Here is an 11812-nt window from a genome sequence, read left to right as displayed (position 1 = left end):
TGCCTGTGGAGAAGATGGGGTCCAGTGTGTGGCCAGCGGCGTGGGTGGGTGCGGTGACAAGTTGTCTGAGGCCGAGGTTGGCGAGGTTGTCGATCAGGGTGGCAGAGTTGGCGTCGTTGTTGTTCTCGAGGTCGAAATTCAGGTCCCCGAGGAGGATGTAGTCTGTGGAGGCGAGTGCGTGTGTGCTGGCGAGGTCGGCGATGGAGTCGCTGAATTGTGCTCGGGGTCCGGGTGGTCTGTAGATGAGTGTTCCTCTGAGGGTGGTGGTGGGGTCAGTGTGGATCCGGAAGTGCAGGTGTTCGGCAGTGTTAAGGGTGTCGTCTGCGTGGGTGGCAACCTTGAGGGTGGACTTGTGGATGATGGCTATTCCTCCTCCGATTCCGTTGGCGCGATCCCTGCGGGTGATCTTGTAGCCGTCCGGGATGGCTGTGGCGATATCGGGCGCCGAGGAGTCGTTCCACCAGGTCTCGGTCAGGAAGGCCAAGCCTGGGGAGGAGGTGTCGAGCAGATCCCAAAGCTCGACGGCGTGTTTGCGTGCGGAGCAGGTGTTGAGGAGTATGCAGCGGAGGTGTTTGGGTCCAGTCCTTGGAGGTTTGGTGGTTCTGTCGCAAGTGAAGCTGCAGGTGTGGCAGGTGAAAGGTTTGTGAGTCTGTTTCGGTGTGGCTTGGAAGCAGGTGTGGTTTTGGCCGGCGTTGAGTGCGTGGAGGGTGCTGGCGTCGTAGCGGAGTCTGGTGGTGTGGCGTTCGCGGGGTCTAGGGGTTCTGGCGCTGGGCGCGGCTTTGGCGTGCCTTTGGCGCGTACGCTGCGCAGCCTCCATAAGAGGTGGAAAGGGAGGGAGGAGCAGCTGGGAGGCGGGAACGGGGTGGCCAATGGGTGTCAGGAGGGGCGGGGCCGCAAGGACGCAGCGGCGGGAACGAGGGAGCGGGAGACGGTGGCGGCAGGAGCAACGAGGCAGCTGGCGGCTGTGTGGTGGCGTGGGGGGCGACCTGCCTGCGAGCAGGGTCAGAGGTCGCTCCAACTACAGGTGGATCTTTTCTGGATATTAATTTGGTGGTCAGGATCTGTTTTGAATGTTTATGTGGAGACCACTGTCTTCATTATTGAAAGGGGTTGAGGCGGCTTCTCATCCTTGGAGCCCCTTAGCTACGTGCGGACAAGATGATTGGGTACACGCAGTTTGCGCAAGCGATAACCCTGCCGCTCCTCTTGTTGATATATAGCTACTGGAAATGTCAGACCTATACCAAGTAATATAACTTACAAATACAATACACCAGGTGTCCCTTAATTTTGGAACATGTACTGACCTTGATATGTGACCTTTGAGTCCGTGTAACCACCGCTACAGGCAGGAACTGTTCTTTTCTATTCAGCTCTCCGATACCTACAAGTGACGTAAGCTCTATATTACACTCTCCAATAAATAAATAAATAAATGAACTAGAGTCAGAGTACTCAGAGAGCCGTATCACAACACAACAATCTGTACTACAGCTAAGTCTGCGATGAGTCTACACCCCCCAGCGAAGATAATCTAAAAACGTCATTAGAGGGGGGTTAAGCTCAACAGTGACGTTGCAAATCTTGGACTTACAAAAATGCAAACTTCTACTGAGAGGGTGTAAACTGCCACCAAAGTCCGAAGTCACAAGTATGGATGAGACAGAGACAAATACCTCCTCGAGAGAACCGTAACCGCCCTCGCTGTCCCTTAGACTGAAATCATTAGCAGCGAAGCTCCCCGGCTACCCCCATGCTGCAGGTACCATAAAAAGACAGCCTCCCCCAGAGGCAGCTGTTGATTCACGCACGCACGCACACACGCACACACGCACGCACGCACGCACACATGCAGGTACACACACACACCCATCCTGAAGGGTTCTATACTTTCATCTACATCAGTCCGAGGGATCACGGACCTCGTCTCGGAGGAGGGAGACGCGTCATCTCTGACTCAAGTGAAGCCATCCTCTGCTTGGGCGCTCGTTCACTGGAGGGAGCAGCGCAAGAAGGTCATACGCCTGTCTTTTCATAAAAATGATGGGGCCGATGACGATGGCAATCGTGGTGGTGAACGGGACGCTCTGCAACACATGCGGCTGTTCCGCACACCAAATTAGGATGCGACCACCACCATGGCGGTCACATCTTGCATTTTAACATTGCGGCGGTTGCTGCTGACAGCGGCACGCGCCGCGATGTTAAAAGTGCATGTTCTGCATTTCACTGCACTACGTGGCAGGCACCACATGGGGCCTGCCACTTGGTGTAGTGAAATGTAGGGGGACCATGGGCACCCCCCCTGTGCACCCACACCTCCCCCCAAATACAAGGGGGCCCGCAACGGGCCCCCAAAACCAATCTCCGCCAGCCTTTCAATGGCGGTTTACCCGCCACGAAAAGGCTGGCTGAAGCCCGCATTGAAATTTGGCGGACGGTGCCTGCTAGGCACTGCCACCATTTTACACAATGTGGACCATCCACCAGGCAATAGGATCGATTGCCTGTGGCGGTTCCGTGGCGGATAGTATTTGCGACCGCCACGGTCGCGTTCCCCCCACTATCCTTATTTGGCGGGGGGCTAGTCGCGGTCCGATGGCAGAAAGACTGCCACCGCATGGCTGGTGGTGGCGGTCCTTCCGCCATCATAATCAGCCCCGAAGTTAGAACAATTGCTGAAGAGTCACAGGTTTGATTTATGGAGATGAAAAAAGATCCACCGGAGTCTAATGACATGTTTAGCGCCTCACAGGAGGGGCTGATGCTTGACTCATAAACTACACGTCACTGAAGCCGGCAGCCTGCTACCTCTGACCGGAAGTTGCATTGGTTTAAAGGCTCATTACTGGCATGGTGCCCAGCAGGCCTTCCTGTGGCCAGTGACATTGTAAACTCAGGACCTGTCTCAAGGAAGGGGGGGGCTCAGCCGCACACCCCAAACTCTCCAGGACTGGGGCAACCAGAAATGTAACACAGCGACTGGTATCAACATGTATTGATGGTAGAAGGCACTGGAAGCCCCTGATTTCGCCCGGAGGCCTTGGGAACACATTAAAAATGGCCTCCATGTATGACTCGCATTACAATGTTCACGGTATATGATATGAGATTAAATACGTGTCTTTCTTGGTCAGGAGGGTGTTGAGGTAGGGGAGCTGAGCTGTTTTTGAGAGACCATGTCTGTACAGTGACGTTCCGGGACTGACCCCATCACCACTGGCCTTCTCCCTCGATAGATACTTCTGAGTCCCCTGTGGCTACACATAATTTCCCAGGTAAAGGAGGTTCACCACTGGCATGAGCTGCGGAGACGTCTGTGGTGCTGGAGCTGTCTGTGGTGCTGGAGCTGTCTGTGGTGCTGGAGATGTCTATGGTGTTGTCTGTGGTGCTGAAGCTGTCTGTGGTGCTGTCTGCGGTGCTGGAGCTGCCTGCGGTGCTGGAGCTGCCTGCGGTGCTGGAGCTGCCTGCGGTGCTGGAGCTGTCTGTGGTGCTGGAGCTGTCTTTGGTGCTGTTGCTGTTTGCAGTGCTGGAGCTGTCTGTGGTACTGGAGCTGTCTGTCTTGCTGGGGCTGGATGCGGTTCTGGAGGGTTGTGTTATGGAACCACTGATGCCTTTACCATGCATGCCGGTTCCACACGGTCTTAACCATGCAAGTCTTAACCACGTATATGCCTTTACCACACATGCCTTTACAATGAAATATGCTTTGTTAGGGCATGTATGGCAAAGACATATGTGTGGTTAAGACTTCTCAGGTAAGTCGTACCCCCTGCCCCTGCCCTGAGACCTAAAACTACCCCCTCCCTCCTGAAAACCAACCCAGAGCCCTAAAACATCCCATGCCGCCAAGCCCTAAAAACTACCATGAACCCTAAATCTACCCTGCCCCTCAAGCCCTATAAAGTAACCCAATCCCTGCCTCCTGCCCTGAGCCCTAAAACAGCCCCCAAACCTCCGACCTGAGACCTAAAACTTCCCCCTCTCTCCTAAAGACCAACTCCTTCCCTCAAACCCTAAAAATATCCTTGCCCCAGCCCTCAAAACTATCCTGCCCTCCCCTAACCCCTAAAAACTTTCCTGTCCACCCCAGCACTGAAAATAACCCCAACCCCACAGCCCTGAAAACTACTCACAACCTTTAAAAACGACCCCCATCAGCCCAAAACGCAGCCCCAGCCCCACTCACCTCACCGTGTCCTCTCCTGATCCTTCCTGCTCCCACCCAGCAGCAGGTAGATGGCGCACTGCCTTAACCATGCATATGCCTGGTTAAGGCAAGCGTGGTAGCGCTTGCGTTGTTGGAACACACGTGGCTCTGCCCATGTTGTTCTGACTGTATCACGTGCTGGAGATATCTGCAGTGCTGAAGCTGTCTGCGGTGTTTGATCTGTTTGTGCTGCTGGAGCTGTCTGTGGTGTTAGAGCTGTCTGTGGTGTTTGAGCTGTCTGTGGTGTTTGAGCTGTCTGTGGTGCTGAAGCGGTTTGTGGTGCTAGAGCTGTCTGTGGTATTGGAGCTGTCTGTGGTGCTAGAGCTGTCTATGGTGTTTGATCTGTCTGTAGTGATGGAGCTGTCTGTGGTGCTAAAGCTGCCTGTGCTGCTGGAGCTGTTTGTGGTGTTGGAGCTGTCTGTGTTGCTAAAGCTGCCTGTGGTGCTGGGACTGTATGTTGTAAAGCTGTCTTTTGTGCTGAAGCTGTCTCTGATGCTGGAGTGGTCTGTGGTGCTGGAGCGGTATGAGGTTCTGGAGCGGTATGAGGTTCTGGAGCGGTATGAGGTTCTGGAGCTGTACGTGGTGCTGGGACTGTCTGTGGTACTGAAGTTGTCCGTAGTGTTGTCTGTGGTGCTGAAGCTGTCTATGGTGCTGGAGCTGTCTGTGTGCAATGGGGCTGTCTGTGGTGCTGGAGCTGTCTGTGGTGCTGAAGCTGTGTGTAGTGATAGAGCTGTCTGGGGTGCTGAAGCTGTTTGTGGTATTAAAGCTGTCTGTGGTGAAGCTGTTTTTGATGCTGGCTCTCTCTGTGGTGATGGTGCTGTATGTGGTGCAGAAGCTGTTTGTGGTGCTGTTGCTGTCTGTGGTGCTGGAGCTGTCTGTGGCACCGGAGCTGTCTGTGGCACTGGCGCTGTCTGTGTGCAATGGGGCTGTTTGTGGTGCTGGAGCTGTCTGGTGTGCCAAAGCTGTCTGTGGTACTGAAGCAGTCTGTGGTACTGGAGCTGTTTGTGACTCTGGAGCTGTTTGTGACTCTGGAGCTGTCTGTGACTCTGGAGCTGTCTGTGACTCTGGAGCTGTCTGTGACTCTGGAGCTGTCTGTGACTCTGGAGCTGTCTGTGACTCTGGAGCTGTCTGTGACTCTGGAGCTGTCTGTGGCGCTGGAGCTCTCTGTGGCGCTGGAGCTGTCTGTGGCGCTGGAGCTGTCTGTGGCGCTGGAGCTGTCTGTGGCGCTGGAGCTGTCTGTGGCACTGGAGCTGTCTGTGGCACTGGAGCTGTCTGTGGCACTGGAGCTGTCTGTGGCACTGGAGCTGTCTGTGGCACTGGAGCTGTCTGTGGCACTGGAGCTGTCTGTGGCGCTGGAGCTGTCTGTGTGCAATGGGGCTGTTTGTGGTGCTGGAGCTGTCTGGGGTGCCGAAGCTGCGTGTGGTCCTGGAGCTGTCTGGGGTGCCAAAGCTGTCTGTGGCACTGGAGCTGTCTGTGGCACTGGAGCTGTCTGTCTGTGGTGCTGGAGCGGTCTGTCTGTGGTGCTGGAGCTGCCTGTGGTGCTGGAGCTGCCTGTGGTGCTGGAGCTGCCTGTGGTGCTGGAGCTGCCTGTGGTACTGGAGCTGCCTGTGGCACTGGAGCTGTCTGTGTGCAATGGGGCTCTTTGTGGTGCTGGAGCTGTCTGGGGTGCTGAAGCTGTCTGGGGTGCTGAAGCTGTCTGTTGTGTAGCAGTCTGTAGTGCTGGAGCTGTCTGCGGTGCTGTCTCTGGTGCTGAAGCCGTCTGGGGTGCTGGAGTGGTCTGTGGTGCTGGAGCTGTCTATGGCTCTGAAGCTCTCTGTGGCGCTGAAGCTGTTTGCGATGCTGGTGTTGTCTGTTGATGAAGCTGTCTGTGGTCCTGGTGTTGTCTGTGGTTTTGGAGCTATCTGGGGTAATGATGCTGTCTGTGGGGATGTCTGATGGGGCTGTATCTGTCTGTGGTCCTGGATCTGTCTGTGGTGCTGGATCTGTCTGGGGTGCTGGAGCTGTCTGGGGTGCTGGAGCTGTGTTTGGTGCTGGAGCTGTGTTTGGTGCTGGAGCTGTGTTTGGTGCTGGAGCTGTGTTTGGTGCTGGAGCTGTGTTTGGTGCTGGAGCTGTGTTTGGTGCTGGAGCTGTGTTTGGTGCTGGAGCTGTGTTTGGTGCTGGAGCTGTCTGTGGTGCTGGAGCTGTCTGTGGTGCTGGAGCTGTCTGTGGTGCTGGAGCTGTCTGTGGTGCTGGAGCTGTCTGTGGTGCTGTCTGTGGTGCTGGTGCTGTCTGTGGTGCTGGAGCTGTCTGTGGTGCTGGAGCTGTCTGTGGTGCTGGAGCTGTCTGTGGTGCTGGAGCTGTCTGTGGTGCTGGAGCTGTCTGTGGTGCTGGAGCTGTCTGTGGTGCTGGAGCTGTCTGTGGTGCTGGAGTTGACTGTGGTGCTGGAGTTGACTGTGGTGCTGGAGTTGACTGGTGTTGGATCTGTCTGTAGTGCTGTTTATGTCTATGGTGAAGCTGTCTGTTGTGCTGAAGCTGTCTTTGGGGCTGGAGCTGTCTGTGGCACTGCAACTGTCTATGTTGCTGCAGCTGTCTGTATTGTTGGAGCTGTCTGTATTGTTGGAGCTGTCTGTGGCGCTGGAGCTGTCTGTGGCGCTGGAGCTGTCTGTGGCGCTGGAGCTGTCTGTGGCGCTGGAGCTGTCTGTGGCGCTGGAGCTGTCTGTGGTGCTGAAGCAGCTGCGACACCACAGACTGTCTGTGGTGCTGAAGCAGTCTGTGGTGTCGCAGCTGTCTGTAGAGCTATAGCTGTCTGTGGGGCTGGAGCTGTCTGTGGGGCTGGAGCTGTCTGTGGGGCTGGAGCTGTCTGTGGGGCTGGAGCTGTCTGTGGTGCTGGAGCTGTCTGTGGGGCTGGAATTGTCTGTGATGTTGGCTGTGGTGCTGAAGCTGTCTGTGGGGCTGGAATTGTCTGTGATGTTGGCTGTGGTGCTGAAGCTGTCTGGTCGTGGCTCTGTCTGTGGAGCTTGAGATATCCGTGGCACTGAAACTGTCTGTGGCCCTGGAGCTGTTGCAATGATGGTGTTGTTCGTGGTACCAAAGCTGTCTGTGGTGCTGGATCTGTCTATGGTGCATAAGCTGTCAGCGGTCCTGGAGCTGTGTGTGGTGCTGGAGCTTTCTTTGGTGTTGAATCTGTCTGTAGTTCTGGAGCTGTCTCTGGTACTGAAGCTGTGTGCGGTGCTGGAGCTGTCTGTGGTGGGGAGTTGTCTGTGATGTGGAGCTGTCTACTGTGCTCGAGCTGTATGTGGTGCTCAAACTGTCTATGATGTTGCAGCTGTCTGCAGTGCTCGAGCTGTCTGTGGTGCTATAGCTGTCTGGTATTGAAGCTCTCTGTGGCGCTACAGCTTTTGTGATGCTGGTGTTTGTGGTGCTGACGATGTTTGGGGTACTGAAGCTGTCTGTAGTATTGCGGCTGTCTTTGGTGCTGGAGCTGTCTGTGTGCCTGGAACTGTCTGTGGTGCTGGATCTGTCTGTAGTGTTGTGGCTGTCTTTGGTGCTGGAGCAGTCAGTGGCACTGAAGCAGTCTGTGGTACTGAAGCTATCTGTGTCTCTGGAGCTGTCTGTGGTGCTGGAGCTGTCTGTTGTGCTAAAGCTGTTTGTGGGCATGGAACTGTCTGTGGTGCTGGCTCTGTCTATAGTGCTGTTGCTGTCTGTGCTGTTGCTGTCAGTGGTGAAGCTGTCTGTGGTGCTAAAGCTGTTTGTGGGCCTGGAACTGTCTGTGGTGCTGGATCTGTCTGTGGTGCTGGATCTGTCTGTGGTGCTGGATCTGTCTGTGGTGCTGGATCTGTCTGTGGTACTGGATCTGTCTGTGGTACTGGATCTGTCTCTAGAGCTGGAGCTGTCTGTGGTGAAGCTGTCGGTGGTGCTGTCTGCGGTGCTGGTGTTGTTTGTGCTGCTGGAGCTGCCTGTGGTATTGGATCTGTCAGTAGTGTGGTTGCTGTCTGTGGTGCTGGAGCTGTCTGTGGTGCTGGAGCTGTCTGTGGTGCTGGAGCTGTCTGTGGTGCTGGAGCTGTCTGTGGTGCTGGAGGGGTCTGTGGTGCTGGAGCTGCTTGTGGTGCTGGAGCTGCTTGTGGCGCCGGAGCTTTCTGTGGTGCTGTATCAGTCGCTGGAGCTGTCTGTGGTGCTGTCTGTGGTGCTGTCTGTGGTTCTGTCTGTGGTGCTGGAGCTGTCTGTGGTTCTGTCTGTGGTGCCGGAGCTGTCTGTGGTTCTGTCTGTGGTGCCGGAGCTGTCTGTGGTTCTGTCTGTGGTGCTGGAGCTGTCTGTGGTGCTGACTCTTGAGGTCTGGAACAGTGACGGTTCCTGCAGAGAGTGCCCATGTTGGCAGCGCCTCCTGCCTCCCCCCTTCTCTGCCGTCTCTCGTGTGCTAGCCGTGGAGCAGGGAGGTGGGGGAAGCGCTCTCTCTCCACCAGAGAGGAGGCAGTCTCAGCATCTCTGTCAGCAGAGACTGCTGGGGGCCCTCGCTGGAGCGGGAGACCCAAAAGGCGCGGACGTGCGGGGGGGGGGGGGGGGGCAAAGACTCGCACAGGCACTGGGGTGCGGCTCAATAACATTGGGGGGGGGGGCCTGGTGTTACTTTTATTTCTTTTTCCCACCTGACAGTAGGCCATACCACTTGGCGCTTCAGTTGTGGGGCGATGTAGGTCCACGCTCGAGGTGTCATCGAGGTGAGACCCCTCCCCCCCCCCCCCCCCACACACACACATTAAAGAGGCCACAAGGCGTCTGACCCACACTGCAAGTATCTGCTCTCCTGGTGCAACATCCCAATCTGTGTCAGCGCTTATGCACTTTGTAAATTTTGGACTGCAGTGCCACCTGGTGGATGAAAGTGATAAAGACATCTTGACGTGTTTGGTGGTTTGTTTCCTGTGTTAACTAAAACTGCTCAACACAAGCATTGGCAATGCCAATAGGACTGGCTTATGAGTAGAATGTTGTTGGAAGGCGTTCCCCGGGGAGGCTGCGGAATGTGTTCCTGACCACCCTGAGGCCCACCTTTCCCAGAGTTAGGCCGAGCAAGAGCAGGGAGGCCCTTCCTGGAAGGGTCTCGCACCTAGGATCGCACACGCTACGCTTCTCTCTTCTACGGATAGAGGGACACCACACAGTAAATCGTTGTAAGATAATAAGCTTTTATCGGTGGTTATCAGGGATCTTTATGATCCGGCAGGCAGGTGCAGAATTAATGCCACAAGCGGCAGCGATCTTATGATGGAGGAGAAAGGGGTAGCGGGACAGTCTTTCAATCAGTGTCTCTACGAGGTATCCGGCGCCCAGCTCTCAATCCTCGAGCTGAGGGGATGTTGCTTCTCTCGGCGATCTCTGCCGATTCTTTTGGAGGAGCGGGCCGCGAGTCACTCAGCAGGCACCGGAGGGTCTTAGTTCAGGGAGCCGCGACAGCGTCAGCAGGGCTCAGATGGTTCAGAGTTCGGGGAGCCGCGACAGCGTCAGCAGGGCTCAGATGGTTCGTAGTTCGGGGAGCCGCGACAGCGTCAGCAGGGCTCAGATGGTTCAGAGTTCGGGGAGCCGCGACAGCGTCAGCAGGGCTCAGATGGTTCGTAGTTCGGGGAGCCGCGACAGCGTCAGCAGGGCTCAGATGGTTCAGAGTTCGGGGAGCCGCGACAGCATCCGCAGGGCTCAGGTGGTTCGGAGTTCGGGTAGCGTTCTTCTGTTCGGGGAGCGATTGAGCCGCGACCAAGTCCGCAGGCTCTCTTCAGTCCAGGTCTTCTCTGCCTCTCGTCCCTTCAGCACCCCTTGTTATACTCCCCTTCCTCTTTGAAGTCCGGAGTCCTCGCGGAGAGGGGTCTGGTGCCTGGGGGGCGGTGTGTCGGGGTTTCCTGTCGCTCGGCCCCTTGATCTGTTCAGGTGTGTCCGGGAGGGACTCCAGACGCCCAGCAGGAGAGGCGCCCGCTCACCGGGGGCCTGGTGGTCGATCGAAACCTCCCTCGGGGAAGAGACCAGAGGTGTGACAGGGTCGGCGCCTCTCGGTCTGGTTGGGGGGGGGGGGGTTCGTTCTCCCTCGGCCGGGTCATGCGTGTTGGGGATCTGGTCGGCCCTCGGGATGTTGGTCCACGGAAGGCGGGAGGCCGTGCCCACGAGGTTCGGCGTGGTTGTAGTGTCACTTGCTGGTCGGGAGGGCCCACGCCACGAGGCCGGTCTCACACGTGCCCCCCCCAGCTGAAAGGCGGGGAGAACTACCCATCCACTTGGGAGTTCTCCTCGCTGAAGCGAAAGAATCGGGACAGGCCGTCCGCGTTGGCGTGGTCAGTCCCAGGGCGATGTTCCACAGTGAAATCCATCCCCTGGAGAGAGATGGACCAGCGTAGCAGCTTGGGGTTTTCCCCTCGCATCTGCATCAACCACCGCAGGGGTCGATGATCTGTTTGCACTCGGAAGTGTGTTCCGAACAGGTAGGGCCGTAGCTTTTTGAGGGCCCAGACCACTGCGAACGTCTCTCGTTCAATTGTGCTCCACCGCTGTTCCCGGGGCAGTAACCTTCGGCTGATGAAGGCTATGGGCTGATCTATGCCTTTGTCGTCGTACTGTGAGAGGACTGCCCCGATGCCGTGTTCCGAGGCGTCCGTCTGGACCACAAACTCCTGGGCGTAGTCGGGTGCTTTGAGCACTGGAGCCGCGCACATTGCGGCCTTTAGGGTGTCGAACGCCTTCTGGCAGGAGGGAGTCCAGTGTATTTTCTTGGGGTGTTTTTTGGAGGTTAGTTCTGTGAGAGGGCCTGCCATGCTGCCATAGTTTTTAATAAACCTTCGGTAGTAGCCGGTGAGGCCCAGGAAGGCTCGGACTTCCGTTTGGGTTGCAGGGAGTTCCCAGGACAAGATGGCGTCTATCTTCGGCTGGAGGGGGGCGACCTGCCCACTCCCCACCTGGTGCCCCAGATAGGTTACGGAGCCGTGCCCAATTTGACATTTGCTAGCTTTGACGGTGAGGCCGGCTCGGCGCAGAGCCAGCAGGACTTGACGGAGGTGCTGGAGGTGCTCGGTCCATTGGGAGCTGAAGACCGCTATGTCGTCGAGGTATGCTGCGCTGAACCCCTCTAGTCCGGACAGGACCCTGTTCACCAGCCGCTGGAAGGTGGCCGGGGCATTTTTCATTCCGAATGGCATCACCCTAAAGTGGTAGTGCCCATCCGGGGTGGAGAAGGCGGAGCGCTCCTTGGCTCCCTCGGTGAGGGCAATCTGCCAGTACCCACTGGTCAGGTCGAATGTGCTGAGGTAGCGGGCGGCCCCAAGGCGGTCAATGAGTTCGTCGGCACGGGGGATAGGGTGAGCGTCTGCTCGGGTGACCGCATTGAGGCCTCGGTAGTCCATGCAAAACCTCAGCTCGGGGGCAACACCCGGGGTAGTCGCTTTCGGAACCAGGACTACCGGGCTGGCCCAGGGGCTGTCGGAGGGTTCAATCACCCCGAGGTCTAACATCTTTGCCACCTCGGTCTGGATGCAGGTCCGGACCCGATCAGGGACCCGGTAGGCCCGATGTCTCACTGGCGGGCTGTCTCCGGTGTCCACGTCGTGGACACACCAGCTGGTGACCCCGGGGGTCAGGGAGAAGAGATCC

This window comes from Triturus cristatus, chromosome 9, assembly GCF_964204655.1.
Source record: "Triturus cristatus chromosome 9, aTriCri1.1, whole genome shotgun sequence".
Classification (NCBI taxonomy): Eukaryota; Metazoa; Chordata; class Amphibia; order Caudata; family Salamandridae; genus Triturus; species Triturus cristatus.
The sequence above is the reverse complement of the archived record's forward strand: the minus strand, read 5'-3'. Positions refer to the sequence as shown.